Source organism: Heteronotia binoei, chromosome 12, assembly GCF_032191835.1.
Source record: "Heteronotia binoei isolate CCM8104 ecotype False Entrance Well chromosome 12, APGP_CSIRO_Hbin_v1, whole genome shotgun sequence".
NCBI lineage: Eukaryota > Metazoa > Chordata > Lepidosauria > Squamata > Gekkonidae > Heteronotia > Heteronotia binoei.
The window spans coordinates 5,777,472-5,796,091 of record NC_083234.1 but is presented as its reverse complement, the minus strand read 5'-3'; the positions used below and the strand labels follow the sequence as shown (position 1 = coordinate 5,796,091).

The 18,620-nt window shown below is 50.3% G+C and overlaps 1 non-coding gene across 1 annotated transcript; it reads left to right on the top strand.

Moving 5' to 3' along the window:
- The first annotated feature begins 5,176 nt into the window (after positions 1-5,176).
- Positions 5,177-5,251, top strand: TRNAP-UGG (transfer RNA proline (anticodon UGG)). The gene has a single exon. It is a non-coding gene; the product is annotated as a tRNA-Pro (tRNA).
- The last annotated feature ends 13,369 nt before the right edge of the window (positions 5,252-18,620 follow it).

The following is an 18,620-nucleotide window of genomic DNA, read 5'->3' as shown; positions in this document are numbered from 1 at the left end:
ACTGCCACAAAGCAAACCAAACGTTAGAGAATTGGAGATAGGCTGCGAGGCATTTGCGAAATATTTTGCAGATAAAATCTTGTCACTCCACCAAGACCTACCTATCACATTAGATACAGTAAGTGAAACTGAGGCTCCACGCCTGTCTTCGGATTTACTGCTGGACCACTTCGACCCACTCAGCCTGGAAGAAGTTGATCGAATTCTCTCTGCTGCTCGCCCAACAACATGCGATCTGGACCCTTGCCCCTCTTGGCTGATTAAATCTTGCCAGAGGGAGCTTAGATGTCCTTTACGGGACATCATAAATAGATCCCTCTTAGAGGGGCATTTTCCAATGCCTTTGAAAGAGGCCTTGGTCCGTCCCCTCCTGAAAAAATCTACAGCAGACCCGGCCAAATTGGCGAACTACCGACCGGTGTCTAATTTACCATTTTTAGGTAAAATTATCGAGAGGGCAGTGGCGTTGCAGCTACAGAGATTTCTAGATGACGCTTTTGTCCTAGACCCGTGCCAGTCTGGCTTCCGACCGGGTCACGGGACGGAGACGGTCTTGGTCGCCTTGGCAGATGACCTCCAACGGCAACTGGATCGAGGCGGTGTAGCGGTGCTGATGTTATTAGATCTGTCGGCTGCATTTGATACGGTCGACCATCAGCTACTGATCCACCGCCTCGCCGACATTGGGGTTAGGGGGTCCGCTTTACAATGGCTCTCCTCCTTCCTCATGGGTCGGGGACAAAGGGTGGCGATTGGGGGTGAACGATCCCAGAGGCGCACACTAGATTGCGGGGTGCCTCAGGGAGCAGTCCTCTCCCCGATGTTATTTAACATCTATATGCGCCCCCTTGCCCAGGTTGCCAGGAGGTTTGGGCTGGGTTGCCATCAATATGCAGATGACACCCAGCTCTATCTGCTAATGGACGGCCAGCCTGCCTCCGCCCCGGGAAACCTGGATCGGGCGTTACGGGCTATCGCAACGTGGCTTAGACTGAGTGGGCTGAAGTTAAACCCGGCAAAGACAGAGGTTCTCTGTGTGGGTCGCGGCGCTCCAGGAAGGGAAATATCTCTCCCGACCTTCGATGGTGTGCAGCTGAAGGCGGCGCAGCGGGTGAAGAGTCTGGGTGTCTTGCTGGAGCCTTCATTATCAATGGAGGCCCAGATAACAGCCACTGCCAAGTCAGCATTCTTCCATCTGAGGCGGGCGAGGCAGTTGGCCCCTTTCCTGGAGCGTCGGGACCTAGCAACGGTGATCCATGCGACGGTCACCTCACGATTGGACTACTGTAATGCCCTCTACATGGGGCTGCCTCTGTGCTGGACCCGGAAGTTACAACTAGTGCAGAACGCGGCGGCCAGGCTGTTGCTTGGTCTCCCAAGATGGGAGCATATACGGCCGGGGCTACGCGGACTGCACTGGTTACCGATTGCATACCGGGTCCAGTACAAAGTGCCGGTTATTACCTTTAAAGCCCTATATGGCCGAGGACCGGCCTACCTGAAGGACTGTCTCTCCCCGTATGAGCCCCAGAGAGCACTGAGGTCAGTAGGAAAAAACAGACTGACTACCCCTGGGCCAAGAGAAATTAAACTACAGAACACTCGCACACGGGCCTTTTCGGCTGCGGCCCCATATCTTTGGAACCAACTCCCAGAGGAGGTGCGGGCCCTGCAGAACCTTGATCAGTTCCACAGGGCCTGCAAAACCACCCTCTTTAAATTAGCTTTTATGAACAGCTGAATTATAATTCTACAACGAAGAAATATCCACCATCAGCATTAACTAGAATATAGCGTCAATGATAATGTTATGGTTTGCTTTAATTAATGCTCTAACTGGTTTTTAAGGTTAAATTAATGCTCAGTTTTAATGTTCTTAATGTAATTGTTTTATTAATGTACCATTGGTCATTGTGTTGTTTATTACTGCTCTATTTATTAAGGTACCATTGGTCATTGTGTTGTTAGCCGCCCTGAGCCTGCTTCGGCGGGGGAGGGCGGGATACAAATAAAATTTTACTTACTTACTTACGTACTTACCAGAGATCAGTTCCCCTGGAGAAAATGGCTGCTTTGTAGAGCAGACTCTATGGCAGGGGTGGCCAAACTTGCTTAATGTAAGAGCCACAAAGAATAAACATCAGATGTTCAAACCTGGTTCTCCCAGATAAGAGAGCTCTGGCTGACCCAAGGCCACTCCAGCAGCTGCAAGTGGAGGAGTGGGGAATCAAACCCAGTTCTCCCAGATAAGAGAGCTCTGGCTGACTCAGGATATCCCAACAGCTGCAAGTGGAGGAGTGGAGAATCAAACTCGGTTCTCCCAGATAAGAGAGCTCTGGCTGACCCAAGGCCATTCCAGCAGCTGCAAGTGGAGGAGTGGGGAATCAAACCCAGTTCTCCCAGATAAGAGTCTGCACACTTAACTATTACACCAAACTGGCTCTCCCAGTGCCAGGTGTGCACATTGAGAGACAGGAGGATGAAAATGAACAAGGTAGGCAGGGTCGTTTTGTAGAAAAATAGGTGGTGGAGCTCATCCAGGGATCGTTATGCAGCTGCACCTGCTATTCAAAGGACAAGGAGGTGGAACTCTCAGGAGGAGGAGGTGGAACTCTCAGAAAGGTTCAGGAGCTACGCTCCAATGAGCTCTCACTGAATCCAAGGCCTGAAGGTAGGTAAATAGCAGGTGAACATACCTGGTTTCTCCTGTTGTTTCTCTGTTGCTCAGTGGATTGATGTGGCAATCCGAAAAGTTACATTTTGTAAAGGTGGAGTTGTTATCACACGCAAACACAGAGAGAAGGAGAGAGGGGAAAGCCAGCCGGTGAGTCTCACCTGCAAGGGAGGTGAAATGTGACAGTCTGCTTCTTGGGAGGAAGCCAAAGAGCACATGAAGACCTGTCCTGACACCTGAGCGTTGGAGGAACAGCTTGCAAACAGACGGCATTCGCTCTGCAAATCTTCACCTGCCAGTTGGCATGCAGTCCGCTCCCCGATACTCATCCCTTCTGCCAGGTGAAATGCGGCTCTCCGTTTATGCAGTTACGGCCGCTGGCCTCAGTGGATTGATGGGCCAGATTGCACAGGAACACGGCCAACATCTGAGCCTTCAATCGCCTCGATAGGTCTTGTTTTTAAAGTCCTGCTGTATAAGATCGCGCTGCTGCTCCCAGTGGGCAATAACACACCCCTTACGCTCTGTCCTCCCTCCAACAGACACCTTCACGAGGTGAAATGAGCAGAGTGATTTGGCACAGCGGCTAAACTGCTCACGCAGGAAACCAGCTGTCTCAGGACCCGCTTGGATAAACTGGTACTGCTATGCCAGCGTGCAGTGGGTATAGGTCTCCCCCAAGGAATCCTGGGAATTGCTGTATAGCAGAGGATACTTTTGTTGTAGTCATAGTTATTGCTATTATGTGAGGGTATCGCTTTACTCTGCTCTGGTAAGACTTCACCTGGAGCCTTGTGTTCAGTTTTGGGCACCACAGTTTAAGAAGGATAGAGACAAGCTGGAACGGGTCCAGAGGAAGGTGATGAAGATGGTGAAGGGTCTGGAGACCAAGTCCTGTGAGGAAAGGTTGAAGGAGCTGGGGATGTTTAGCCTGGAGAGGAGGCGGCTGAGAGGTGATAGGATCACCATCTTCAAGTCCTTGAAGGGCTGTCCTATAGAGGATGAGGGGTCTGGAGACCAAGTCCTATGAGGAAAGGTTGAAGGAGCTGGGCATGTTTAGCCTGGAGGGGAGGCGGCTGAGAGGTGATAGGATCACCATCTTCATGTACTTGAAGGGCTGTCATATAGAGGGTGGTGTGGAATTGTTTTCTGTGGCCCCAGAAGGTAGGACCAGAACCAATGGGTTGAAATTAAATCAAAAAGAGTTTCCAGCTCAACATTAGGAAGAACTTCCTGACCGTTACAGCGGTTCCTCAGTGGAACAGGCTTTCTCGGGAGGTGGTGGACTCTCCTTCCTTGGAGGTTTTTAAACAGAGGCAAGATGACCATCTGACAGCAATGAGGATCCTGTGAATTTAAGGGGAGGTGTTTGTGAGTTTCCTGCATGGTGCAGGGGGCTGGACTAGATGACCCTAGAGGTTCCTTCCAACTCTATGATTTTATTATTATTAATAATAATTCTTTATACTGCTCTCCCTACAAGGTTGGCTCAGAGTGGCGTGCAACGTTTACATCAAGAAGTGTTAAAACAATCCAATGTGTGTGTGGGGAGGGAGCGAGAAGCTAAGGACAGATAGAAATGTGGACCCACGCTTGATCCTTGGAGATAAGCAGAACAGTGCCCAAACTGGAAGTGTATCCCTGGGTGAGCTGCCTGAAGAAGGATTCTCTGAAAGTGGATGGAAGCAGCAATCCAGTTGCAGTCACGCAATCACACCTGCAATGGACTTCAGGGAGTCCTACAAATGAAGAAAAACGTATATAGGAAAATGGGCTGTAAAATAATTCTAAATTAATGTGAAAAATATTGTGGTTAAAAAAATTGTTTTCAATATATGAATTAGTTAAAGGAGAGCCAGTTTGGTGTAGTGGTTAAGTGTGCGGACTCTTATCTGGGAGAACCGGGTTTGATTCCCCACTCCTCCACTTGCACCTGCTGGCATGGCCTTGGGTCAGCCATAGCTCTGGAAGAGGTTGTCCTTGAAAGGGCAGCTACTGTGAGAGTCCTCTCAGCCCCACCCACCTCACAGGGTTGTTGTGGGGGAGGAAGGTAAAGGAGATTGTGAGCCGCTCTGAGACTTCTCGGAGTGGAGGGCGGGATATAAATCCAATATCTTCATCTACCTCACAGGGTGTCTGTTGTGGGGGAGGAAGGGAAAGGAGATTGTGAGCCGCTCTGAGACTCCTCGGAGTGGAGGGCGGGATATAAATCCAATATCTTCATCTACCTCACAGGGTGTCTGTTGTGGGGGAGGAAGGGAAAGGAGATTGTGAGCCGCTCTGAGACTCTTCGGAGTGGAGGGCGGGATATAAATCCAATATCTTCTTCATCTTCTTCTTCTTCTCTCACAGAGTGCTTTAAGTTATATACCTCCCTACAAGAAACATAAAACCTATGAGGCATCACAGTAGAAATTTGAAGAAGAATTGCAGATTTATACCCCGCCCTTCTCTCTGAAACAGAGACTCAAAGTGGCTTACAATCTTTTATATCTCCTCAGGGGAGGGATGGTGGTTCAGTGATAGAGCATCTGCTTTGGAAGCAGAAGGTCCCAGGTTCAATCCCTGGCATCTCCAAAAAAGGGTCCAGGCAAATAGGTGTGAAAAACTTCAGCTTGAGACCCTGGAGAGCCGCTGCCAGTCTGAGAAGACAATACTGACTTTGATGGACCAAGGGTCTGATTCCGTATAAGGCAGCTTCATATGTTCATATGTTATGTCTTCTCCCCCCACAACAGACACTATATTAGGTGGGTGGGGATGAGAGGGCTCTCCCAGCAGCTGCCCTTTCAAGGACAGAGACTCAGAGTGGCTCACAATCTCCTGTATCTTCCTCCCCCACAACAGACACCCTGTGAGGTGGGTGGGGCTGGAGAGGGCTCTCACAACAGCTGCCCTTTCAAGGACAGAGTCTCAGAGTGGCTCACAATCTCCTTTCCCTTCCTCCCCCACAACAGACACCCTGTGAGGTGGGTGGGGCCGAGAGGGCTCTCCCAGCAGCTGCCCTTTCAAGGACAATTCTGCAAGAGCTATGGCTGACCCAAGGCCATTCCAGCAGGTGCAGGTGAAGGACTTTCTGACTCTGGGGTGACGTTGCTTTCACAACATTTTCACGGCAGACTTTTTACGGGATGGTTTGCCCTTGCCTTCCCCAGTTATCTACGCTTTCCCCTCAGCAAGCTGGGTACTCCTTTGACCAACCTCGGAAGGGTGGAAGGCTGAGTCGACCTTGAGCCAGCTACCTGAACCCAGCTTTCGTGGGGATCGTACTAGAGCTTGGACTGCAGGACTGCAGCTTTACCACTCTGTGCCACAGGGCTCTCCTCATCACAATTTCCTGAGTCAACTTAGCAGTCAATGGATAAGAGGGTGGGGTCCCTTACGGATTAAACACTGGTTCAATGTCAGGAAGCAAAGTGTGGTCATCAATGGACAGTTCTCGCAATGGAGGGAGGTGAGCGGTGGGATCAGCATTGGGACTGGAGCTGTTGAATTTGTTCACCAATGGTCTGCAACTGGCGCTGAGCAGAGTAGGGGCCAAGTCTGCAGATGACACAAGGCAGATTATGAGGAGCTCTAAGAAGAGCTTCACAAATCGGGTCGGCGGGCAATAAAGTGGCCAATTAAGTTTTATGTAGGCAAGCGTAAAGTGATGTACAATGGCATATATATATATATATATATATATATATATATATATTTAAAAAAAAAATAAGCTTTAAGTATATGCTAATAGAGTCTGAACTTGCTGAGGCGGCAAGGGAAAGGGACCTTGGGGTCATAGTGGATAGCTCGACTCAAGCGTCAACCCAATTTGCTGTAGCAGTGTGGGGATGAGAGGGCTCTCCCAGCAGCTGCCCTTTCAAGGACAGAGACTCAGAGTGGCTCACAATCTCCTGTATCTTCCTCCCCCACAACAGACACCCTGTGAGGTGGGTGGGGCTGGAGAGGGCCCTCCCAGAGAGCCAGTGCGGCTTCAGAGCTAACAGGAGCACCACCGACATGGTATTTGTTCTCAGGCAGCTCCAAGAGAAATGCAGGGAACAGAACAAGGGTCTGTATGTGACTTTTGTCGACCTTACCAAAGCTTTCGATACCGTTAGCAGGAAAGGCCTGTGGCAAATCTTGGAACGTTTAGGATGTCCCCCAAGGTTCCTCAGCATGATCATCCAGCTACACGAAGACCAGCGAGGCCAAGTCAGACACTGCAACGACCTCTCGGAGCCCTTCCCAATAGGCACAGGTGTAAAGCAAGGCTGCGTTCTTGCGCCAACTCTCTTTACGATCTTCTTTAGCATGATGCTTCAAAGAGCCGCAGTAGATCTAGATGAGGACGATGGTGTCTACATCCGCTATCGCACCGATGGCAGCCTGTTCAACCTGAGGCGACTAAAGGCACACTCCAAGACAATGGAAAAACTCATCCGAGAGCTACTGTTTGCTGATGATGCTGCACTCGTCTCCCACTCGGTATCAGCTCTGCAGCATATGACGTCCTGCTTTGCAGAGGCTGCCAAGCTATTCGGCCTAGAAGTTAGTCTGAAGAAGACAGAAGTTCTCCACCAGCCTGCACCCCAGGAAGATTATCACCCTCCCTGCATCACTGTGGGTGAATCAGTTCTGAAGACAGTCCAGCAGTTCAGCTACCTGGGGTGCATCATCTCCTCAGATGCCAAGATCGACAAGGAGATTGACAACAGGCTGGCAAAGGCAAACCGTGCATTTGGCCGATTGCACAAAAGAGTGTGGAGCAACAAGCATCTGAAAAAAGGCACAAAGATCAATGTTTACAAAGCGGTTGTGATGACAACCCTCATCTATGGCTCCGAATCGTGGGTTTTATACCGTCATCACCTGCGACTCCTTGAGCGCTTTCATCAGCGCTGCCTTCGCACCATCCTCAACATCCACTGGAGTGACTTTGTGACCAACACTGAAGTCCTCAAGCGGGCAGAGGTTACCAGCATCGAGGCACTGCTGTTGAAGACGCAGCTGCGCTGGGCAGGGCATATTTCTAGGATGGAAAACCACCGCCTTCCCAAGATTTCCCTGTATGGCGAACTCTCCACCGGCCATCGAAATAGAGGGGCACCAAAGAAGAGGTACAAGGACTCCTTGAAGAAATCCCTTAGCACCTGTCACATCAACCATCACCAGTGGTCTGACCTAGCCTCAGATCGCAAAGCATGGAGGCACACCATCCACCAGGCTGTCTCTTCCTTTGAGAACGCACGCATGGCTGGTCTTGAGGACAAAAGGAGATTGAGGAAGAATCGCACTGCTACAGCACCAACCCCAAATCAGACTTTTCCCTGCAGCCACTGTGGCCGGACCTGCCTGTCCCGCATTGGTCTTGTCAGCCACCAGCGAGCCTGCAGCAAACGTGGACTATTGCACCCTTCTTAAATCTTCGTTCGCGAAGCCAAGCCGAGAGAGAGAGCAGTGTGGTGGGGGGGAGGCAAATCTTTTGCTGGGAGTGATTAGGAAGGGGACAGAAAATAAAATGCCCCATATTGTATTGTTCCTGCACAGATCTAAAGTGAAGCCTCATTTGGAACAGGGTGTGCAGTTCTGGTCACCGTATCTCTACAAGGACACCGCAGAGCAGGAAAAGGTACAGGAGACCAAGATAATTAAAGAGAGAGCATCTTTCCTTTGGAAAAGCCAGGGCTTCTCTGTTTTGAAAGGAGACAACTAAGGATGGGGGGCATGAGAGAGGTTTATAAAATTATGAACAGGGTAGAGAGATTAGACAAAGAGTGGTTAAGTGCACGGATTCTTATCCGGGAGAACCGGGTTTGATTCCCCACTCCTCTACCTGCAGCTGCTGGAATAGCCTTGGGTCAGCCATAGCTCTCGTAGGAGTTGTCCTTGAAAGGGCAGCTTCTGTCAGAGCTCTCTCAGCCCCTCACAGGGTGTTTGTTGTGGGGGAGGAAGATAAAGGAGATTGTGAGCCGCTCTGAGCGGAGGATGGAAAATAAATCCAATGCCATCTTCTTCCTGAGTACTGGAGCTCAGCGGTACCCAACAAAGTTGACGGGTAGTGGATTTGGGAGAGACAAAAGGAAATACTTCTTTACCCAGAGAGTGATTAAAATTTGCTGCCAGAGAATGTAGCGATGGCCATAGGAATATATCACCTTTGAAAGCGATCAGACAAATTCATGGAGGATAAATCTATCAGTGGCTACTAGCCACGGTGACTGAGGGGAACCTCCACATTCAGAGTCATCCTCTGCATATCAGCGCCAATAAGCGACATCAGAGGAAAGTCTCAGACTCTATGCCCTGTTGGTTGGACCTCCAGTGGAACTGGGTGGCCGCTGCATGGGACTGGATGTTGGACAAGGTGGACCACTGGTCGGAGCCAGCAGGGTTCTTCTGACAATGACATTCTTACGTTTCTCAACCCTAGTGGGCAGCCGTGTTGGCCTGAAGCAACAGAACAAAGCAGGAGACAAGTTCACCTTTAAGACCAACTAACTTAGGTGCACTTGTCTACTGCTTTGTTCTATTTCTTAACCCTGTTTAAGTAGAAATGTCCTTGGTCGCTTGATGGTTATCATCCTCCACCTTTTGGGTGCTTCCTGCTAGGGTTGCCAGGCCCAGTTTGCAAAACATCTGGAGATTTGGTGATGGAGTCTGGGGAGGACAGAGGTTGCCAAGTCCAGTTCAAGAAATATCTGGGGACTTTGGAGGTGGAGCCAGGAGAAGTTGGGGGGTGGAGCCAGGAGGGAGGTTGTGACAAGCATCATTGAACTCCAAAGGGAGTTCTGGCCATCACATTTAAAGGGACTGCACACATTAAAGGGACTGCACACATTAAAGGGACTGCACACATTAAAGGGACTGCACACCTTTTAAATGCCTTCCCTCCATTGGAAATAATGAAGGATAGGGGCGCCTTCTTTGGAGGCTCATGGGATTGGACTCCCTGGTCCAATCCTTTTGAAACATGGAGGGTATTTTGGGGAGAGGCACTGGATGCTATGCTGCAAGTTTGGTGTCTCTATCACAAAAAACAGCCCCACTAGAGCCCCAGATACCTGCAGATCAATCTCCATTATACTCTATGGGAACTGGTCTGCATAAGGAATAATGGAGTGCCCAGCAGACATTTCCCTCCCCTGTCCTGCTTTCTGATGACCCTGAAGTGGGGGGAGGGGCTCCAAATGGGGGGATCCCCTGCCCCCACCTGGGGATTGGCAGCCCTAACCTAATGGGGTGCAATGCCACAGACTCTCCCCTCCAAAGCAGCCATTTTCTCCAGAGGAGCTGATCTCTGTCGTCTAGAGATGAGCTGGGATTCCAGGGGATCTCCAGGTCCCTCCTGGAGGCTGGCATCCCTACTTCCTGGCTTGATAACAACACAGAAGAGGGAAATCCGTTCACGGAGAGCTGTATGCTGTTGGCAGAAGCAGAGAGGCTGGCGAGTCAATTACGGAAGCTTCTTTTTTTCTGTAATCCAGAAGGTTGCCCCCGTGGGGGGTTTCAAAGTTATTTTAACACAAGGCTTTTGAAGTCCACCTCCGCTGCTTGCCATTAAGGCTCGTGGTATGTGCGTGTGCGTGAAAGAGCCGGTCCTTCGACAATATAATTATTTCTAATTACATTTGTTGAAATGTGGCTCCGTAATTGAATAAGGTCATCTCGAGCTGACGGGATGATTCAAGGGGGTTCTCTTTCCAAAGCCTTCCTCCCAAGAAAGCATCTGCCTCAGTTCATCAGAGGAAAGTGCTCAGGTGCGTGATAAAAGCAGGCCTAATTTTGAGAACAAGAACATAAGAGAACATAATAAGAGAAGCCGTGCTGGATCAGACCATGGCCCCTCACATAAGAACATAAGAGAAACCATGTTGGATCAGGCCAATGGCCCATCCAGTCCAACGATCTGTGTCACATAAAAACATAAGAGAAGCCATGTTGGATCAGGCCAATGGCCCATCCAGTCCAACAATCTGTGTCACATAATAATAATAATAATAATAATAATAATAATAATAATAATAATAATAATAATAATAATAATAAGAAGAAGAAGAAGAAGAAGAAGAAGAAGAAGAAGAAGAAGAAGAAGAAGAAGAAGAAGAAGAAGAAGAAGAAGAAGAAGAAGAAGAAGAAGAAGAAGAAGAACATAAGTGAAGCTATGTTGGATCAGGCCAATGGCCCCTCCAGTCCAACAATCTGTGTCACATAAAAACATAAGAGAAGCCCTGTTGGATCAGGCCGGTGGCCCGTCCAGTCCAACACTCTGTGTCACATAAGAACATAAGTGAAGCCATGTTGGATCAGGACAGTGGCCCATTCAGTCCAACACTCTGAGTCACATAAGAACATAAGAGAAGCCCTGTTGGATCAGGCCAATGGCCCATCTGCTCCAACACTCTGTGTCACATAAGAGAAGCCCTGTTGGATCAGGGTCACATAAGAACATATGAGAAGCCCTGTTGGATCAGGCCAATGGCCCACCCAGTCCAACACTCTGTGTCACATAAGAACATAAGTGAAGCCATGTTGGATCAGGCCAGCGGCCCCTCCAGTCCAACACTCTGAGTCACATAAGAACATAAGAGAAGCCCTGTTGGATCAGGCCAATGTCCCATCCGCTCCAACACTCTGTGTCACATAAGAACATAAGAGAAGCCATGTTGGATCAGGCCAATGGCCCATCCAGTCCAACACTCTGTCACATAAGAACATAAGTGAAGCCATGTTGGATCAGGCCAATGGCGCAATCCAGTCCAACACTCTGAGTCACATAAGAACATAAGAGAAGCCCTGTTGGATCAGGCCAATGGCCCATCCTCTCCAACACTCTGAGTCACATAAGAACATAAGAGAAGCCATGTTGGATCAGGCCAATGGCCCATCCAGTCCAACTGGTTTTTGGCGGTTTCCATTTGCGCCGCAAAAGCCGCGGGATTTTGCGGCTTTTCCGGTTGCTCCGCAGCAATTGGTGCGAAATCCGTGCACATCCTGCGCGGTGAAGAGGGACGTCGCTGCCGATTAAGGTCAGTGTGAAAATACCCTCTGTGTCACACAGTGGGCAAAAAAAACCCCACAGGTGTCATCAGGAGGTCCACTAGTAGGGTCAGGGCACTAGAAGCCCTCCCACTTTTGCTCCCCAAGCACCAAGAATACAGAGCATCACTTGCTCCAGACAGAGAGTCCCAAAAATACGCTGGGCTAATAGCCACTGATGGGCCTCTGCTCCAGATGTTTATCCAACCCCCTCTGGAAGCTGCCTATGCTTGTAGCTGCCACCAGACAGAGAATTCGATCTACACCTTGTGGCTAATAGCCAGTCATGGACTTCTGCTCCATACGTTTCTCCAATCCCCTCTTGAAGCTGTCTGTGCCTGTAGCTGCACCCACTTCCCGTGGCAGTGAATCCCATGCATCAAATAGCTCAACAGAAACAGCTCAATATAAAAACTTCTGCTTGGAGCTTCTGCTTTCGAACCCCAGTATCCCTAGTTAAAGGACCAGTCGAGGAGACAATACTACAGATTTATACCCTGGGATCCCCCGGTTTGTAGGCTTCCCCCCCCCCCGCTTCAGGGTCATCAGAAAGCAGGGGGGGAGGGAAATGTCTGCTGGGCACTCCATTATTCCTTTTGGAGACCAATTCCCATAGGAAAAAATGAATAATTGATTTGCGGGTATCTGAGGCTTTGGGAGGCTGTTTTTTGAGATAGAGGCACCAAATTTGCAGCATAGCATCCGGTGCCTGTCCCCAAAATACCTCCCAAGTTTCAAAAATATTGGACCAAGGTGTCCAATTCCATGAGCCTCAAAAGAAGGTGCCCCTATCCTTCATGATTTCCTACGGAAGGGAGGCGCTAAAAAGGTGTGCAGTCCCTTTAAACGTGATGGCCAGAACTCCCTTCCATGTTCAACTATGCTTGTCACACCCTTGCTCCTGGCTCCATCCCTAAAGTCCCCAGATATTTCTTGAATTGGACTTGGCAGTCCTAGGCCCTTTCAAGGACAACCTCTGTGAAAGCTCTGGCTAACCCAAGGCCAATCCAGCAGGTGCAAGTGGAGGAGTGAGAAATCAAACCCGGTTCTCCCAGATAAGAGTCCGCACAACTGATATTTATTCTACGTGGCTTTTTTGTTAAGCAAGTTTGACCACCTCTGGTCTAACCTACCACACAAGGTTGTCGTCAGGATAAAGATGCCAGCAGCCTCCAGGTGGGACTTGGGGATGTCCCAAATCTCCAGGAATTTCCTAACCTGGGTCAGGCAACCCTACCCCTCCATTTCTGGCCTGTGGCCGGGGGGGGGGAACCCAAGTGGCAACCCTATGGGAAAGGAAGACTTTGTGGGCATAAAAATGTCCTAGACCAGGGGTGACCAACATTAGCTCTCCAGATGTTTTTTCCTACAACTCCCATCAGCCCCAGCCATTGGCCATGCTGGCTGGGGCTGATGGGAGTTGTAGGCAAAAAAACATCCAGAGAGCTACCGTTGGCCACCCCTGTCCTAGACAGAAAGCATAAAGCAGGAGGTCACTCCTGGCCTCCTTGAGGATTGACTGGGAAATTCCAAGGAGAGTGGAGCATAGCTGTGGGTCTCTTAAGAGAGCCAGTTTGGTGTAGTGGTGAAGTGCGCGGACTCTTATCTGAGAGAACTGGGTTTGATTTCCCACTCCTCCACTTGCAGTTGCTGGAAGGGCCTTGGGTCAGCCAGAGCTCTCTTATCTGGGAGAACCGGGTTTGATTCCCCACTCCTCCACTTGCACCTGCTGGAATGGCCTTGGGTCAGCCAGAGCTCTCTTATCTGGGAGAATGGGTTTGATTCCCCACTCCTCCCCTTGCACCTGCTGGAATGGCCTTGGGTCAGCCATAGCTCTCTTATCTGGGAGAACCGGGTTGGATTCCCCACTCCTCCCCTTGCACCTGCTGGAATGGCCTTGGGTCAGCCATAGCTCTCTTATCTGGGAGAACTGGGTTTGATTCCCCCTCCTCCTCTTGCAGCTGCTGGAATGGCCTTGGGTCAGCCATAGCTCTCTTATCTGGGAGAACTGTGTTTGATTCCCCACTCCTCCACTTGCAGTTGCTGGAATGGCCTTGGGTCAGCCAGAGCTCTCTTATCTGGGAGAACCGGGTGTGATTCCCCACTCCTCCACTTGCAGTTGCTGGAATGGCCTTGGGTCAGCCAGAGCTCTCTTATCTGGGAGAACCGGGTTTGATTCCCCCCTCCTCCACTTGCAGCTGCTGGAATGGCCTTGGGTCAGCCAGAGCTCTCTTATCTGGGAGAACCGGGTGTGATTCCCCACTCCTCCACTTGCAGTTGCTGGAATGGCCTTGGGTCAGCCAGAGCTCTCTTATCTGGGAGAACCGGGTTTGATTCCCCCCTCCTCCACTTGCAGCTGCTGGAATGGCCTTGGGTCAGCCAGAGCTCTCTTATCTGGGAGAACCGGGTGTGATTCCCCACTCCTCCACTTGCAGTTGCTGGAATGGCCTTGGGTCAGCCAGAGCTCTCTTATCTGGGAGAACCGGGTTTGATTCCCCACTCCTTCACTTTCAGCTGCTGGAATAGCCTTGGGTCAGCCAGAGCTCTCTTATCTGGGAGAACCGGGTTTGATTCCCCACTCCTCCACTTGCAGTTGCTGGAATGGCCTTGGGTCAGCCAGAGCTCTCTTATCTGGGAGAACCGGGTTTGATTTCCCACTCCTCTACTTGCAGCTGCTGGAATGGCCTTGGGGCAGCCATAGCTCTCGCAGGAGTTGTCCTTGAAAGGGCAGCTTCTGGGAAAGCTCTCTCAGCCCCACTCACCTCACAGGGTGCCTGTTGTGGGGGGGGGGGAGAGAAAATGTAGGAGATTGTATGTCGTTCGGAGTCTTTGATTTAGAGAGAAGGGCGGGGTGTAAATCTGCAGTCTTCTTTTTCATGAGTAATATTGCTCAAACGGCAATTTTTCATTCAACAGCTATTCTCCTGCCACTCCGCAGCGCCTCAGATACGCAGCAGCTGGCCAGAGGAAGATGGAGCTGCTTTCTTCTGCCCCATCAATAGCAACCCAGGCTGCTGGTATGGAGTCAACAAGCTGGACGGCCCAGACTAGCCTGATCACAGCAGATCTCACAAGCTAAGCAAGGTTGGCCCTGGTTGGTTCTTGGATGGGAGACCACCAAGGAAGCCCTGGGTTGCTGCGCAGAGGCAGGCAATGGCCAACCACCTCTGAACATCTCTTGCCTTGAAAACCCTACAGGGCCAAGGCAACTTGACAGTGCTTTCTATCACCAACACCGAGCCGATAAAAGGCTGCAATCAAATTCCTCTGCCTGGCCTGCTGCTCTTGCTAAGCCTCTGAGCGAGCTGCCATCAGGCTTTGGATTCACTGCCTTGAAAATATGCCTAACCATGACATTTTAACATATTATCTTTATAACTGTAAGTATCTGTTATAGGTAGGGTTGCTAGGTCTGGCTCAAAAAAATATCTGGGGACTTTTGGGGGTGGAGCCAGGAACAAGGCTGTGACAAGCACGACTCCAAAGGGAGTTCTGGCCATCACGTGTAAAGGGACCACATGCCTTTTAAATGCCTTCCCTCCATTTGGAAATAATGAAGAATAGGGGCACCTTCTTTGGGGGCTCATAGAATTGGACCCCCTGGTCCAATCTTTTTGAAACGTGGAGGGTGTCTTAAGGAGAGGCATTGGATTCTTTGCTGCAAATTTGGTGCCTCTGCTGCATACAACAGCCCCCCCCCCAGAGCCCTAGATACCCACAGATCAATTATCCGCTATATCCAATGATGATTGGTCTCCATAGGGAATGATGGAGTGCTCAGCAGACTTCCTGCTTTCTGATGACCCTGAAGCAGGAGGAGGGCTTCGAAACTGGGAGGATCCCCTGCCCCCCAACTGGGCATTGGCAACCCTTGTTATAGCCTAAGCCAGGAGACAGGATCATTGCTGGAAGGCTGAGCTTGAGGTAAGGGAAGCCTAAGGGGAAACATCAAAGGATAAACAGGCCGGTTAGGAAGACGCTTGCGGCTCCCACTGGTTCTTCCGCGGAGTCCAATGCATCATGTTCAGTGTTATTTATGGGATTTGCCTGCAAAGGGAAATTACCCTATTAAGTGACTCCTGCAATAAAAAGTTCCAAGTATCATCCCTACTTCCCCGAGCATTTATAATTCAGGGGAAGGGCTGTTTCTCTCTGGCAAACTCTGGCATCACATAGAAAGAGCTTGGCAGAGTGCCAGTGCGAAAGGGGCTCAGGGCACAAGGCCGCTTTAACCCTTCCCATTCCCTAGATCCAGGCGCACAGCCGTGTTGGTCTGAAGCAGTAGAACAAAGCAGGGTTCCAGTAGCACCTTGAAGACCAACAAAGTTTGATTCAGAATGTCAGCTTTCGTGTGGTCTAAGCACACTCCATCAGACAATAGGATGGAATGGCAAGCAGTCCTCAGGATAGAGAAAGTGGGCAGTGAATCAGCATGCAAAATCATGCTATTCCGACATTTATTACTGTTTGGTTGTTTTAGCCCAGTGGACACAGGCTGGCAGTCGCTAGACCCCAGCTTGTGATCCTGCTAAGGAACGTTTCTATGATTTTGCAAGCTGATTCACTGTCCACTTTCTCTATACTTAGAACTGCTTGCCATTCCATCCTACTGTCTGACGAGGCGTGCTTCTAGAACCCGAAAGCTGACATTCTGAATAAAACTTGGTTGGTCTTCAAGGTACAACTTGACTCTTGCTTTGCTTTCCTTCCCATTCCAGTTACGCAGATGCCTGTGGGGGCAACCCCCTGTCTGGGGGCAGAGTCCCTAGGAAGCTCCCCTGAGTTCTGTTACTCAGTCCGACAACAGTTTTGCTCCATGCTCGTTCTGGCTCCATCTGGCGATATTAAAACCTATCCATCTCCCCCTGCTCAACAATTGCCTTTGCGCCCCGACAACAAAAGCAGAGGTTTCTTTTCTGGAATGCACCCGATGGGATTTGATCACGGTTTGCACAATTCTCGGGGAGTTTTCTTTGGAGGCAGTTGTCCCCACATCCACAACACAACTGGAATGACTAAGAACCCCTCCCCTCCCCCGCATTCAGCATGCACCCCCAGGGTTGCCAATCTCCAGGTGGGGGCAAGGGATTCCCCCAGTTTGGAGGCCCTCCCCCTGCTTCAGGGTCATCAGAAAGCTGGGAGGGGGGGGAGAGGGAAATGTCTGCTGGGCACTTCATTATTCCCTATCAAGACCAATTCCCATAGGGTATAATGGAAAATTGATTTGCTGGTGTCTGGGGCTCTGGGGGGGGGGGCTATTTCTTGAGGTAGAGGCACCAAACTTTCAGCATAGCATCTGGTGCCTCTCCTCAAAAAACCCTCCAAGTTTCAAAAGTATTGGACCAGGGGGTCCAATACTATGAGCCCCAAAATAAGGTGTCCCTCTCCTTCATTATTTCCAGTGGAGGGAAGGCATTTAAAAGGTATGCGGTCCCTTGAAATGCGATGGCCCGAACTCCCTTTGGAATTCAATTATGCTTGTCACAACCTTGCTCCTGGCTCCACCCTCAAAGTCTCTTGGCTCCACCCCCAAAGTCCCCTAGCTCCACCCCTAAGGTCCCCAGATATTTCTTGTACTTGGCAACCCTAACCCACTGCCCCCACCAAGAAGCCATAGACCAGTGCACGCCTAACCCAGTGAGGGGTGCCCATTCTGTGTAAGGAAATTTCTGGAGAGTTGGGGTGGAGCCTGTGGAGGCCAGGGTGTGGAGAGGGGAGGGATCTTTGCAGGGCCTAATGCCATAGGCTCCACCCTCCAGAGCAGCCATTTTCTCTGGGGAAGTGATCTCTGTAGTCTGGAGGTCAGTTGTAATTTGGGGAGAACTCTGCCCCCCCTGGAGGCTGGCAAATCCATGTGTCAAAGCTCCATCAGGAGTTGTATTAGTCCATTCCAGGTCAGTGCTGCTGGATACAGATTCCAGGTGGAAGATGGGGGGGGGGGGTCTCTGTCAACTTCCCAGCTCTGGCACCATAGAGGTTTTTTTTTACCAAAATGCTAGAGTGTCTCTGTGTGGTGTGCAGAGCACAATTATGCCACTTCTGGGTGATGTCCTTGTGCCAGGTGCACTTTGGGTACTCAAGGGAAGTCCCTCTGCCGGCAGCCAGGTAAGACCTGATAACCCAGGGGTGTCAAACTCATTTGTTATGAGGGCCGGATCTGACATAAATGAGACCTTGTTTGGCCGGGCCATGTTGGACCGGGCCATTTGTGTACCTATTTAAGATTAGGTAGCAGATATATATATATAACTTAAAACATGCTTAAAACGTTAGCACTTACTGGTCTTAAATATGCTTTCTTTGTATTTCTCCCACGGGATCCAGGGAACTGGGCAAAGGAAGCTCTGGCTCTTTCCTTCCTTCCCCTGAGGACTGGGGGGGGAGCCCCAGCCAACAGAAGGAAGAGTAGTTTCATTCAGTAGCTCTGCTGTGCAATTGAGAGAGCCTGAAAAAGTGAGCTATCCCTCCCCCCCTTCCTCCACAAGGGAGGAGCCTCAGCCAATGGATAAAATAGAGGTTTGCTCTGTAGCTCCTGTGCAATTGAGCAAGCCTGGCAAAGCAAGCTGTTATGCAGAAGGAAGTGAGATATAGGGAGGAGGAAGCAGATGACAGCCAGTTGCTCCGGGGCCTGATAGGAGCTCTCCAGGGGCCTGATTTGGCCCCCGAACTGCATATTTGACACCCCTGTGATAACCCTATGATTCTGTGACTCACCATTAGGCAAATTGTGGAGGGGTGGCAGGAAGCAATGAGCCAGTGTGTGGCTCTCATGGTCCTTTTTTATCCTTGCTGAGTTCTCTCCTAAATCTCCAGGAATTTCCCAAGCTGCAGTTGGCACCCCGATATGCCTCTTGTCTGCAGACAGGCCTAAAACTAAGCAGGTGTTGGGTGGAGGTGGAACTTGCTGCTTTTGACCCTTCTGGTC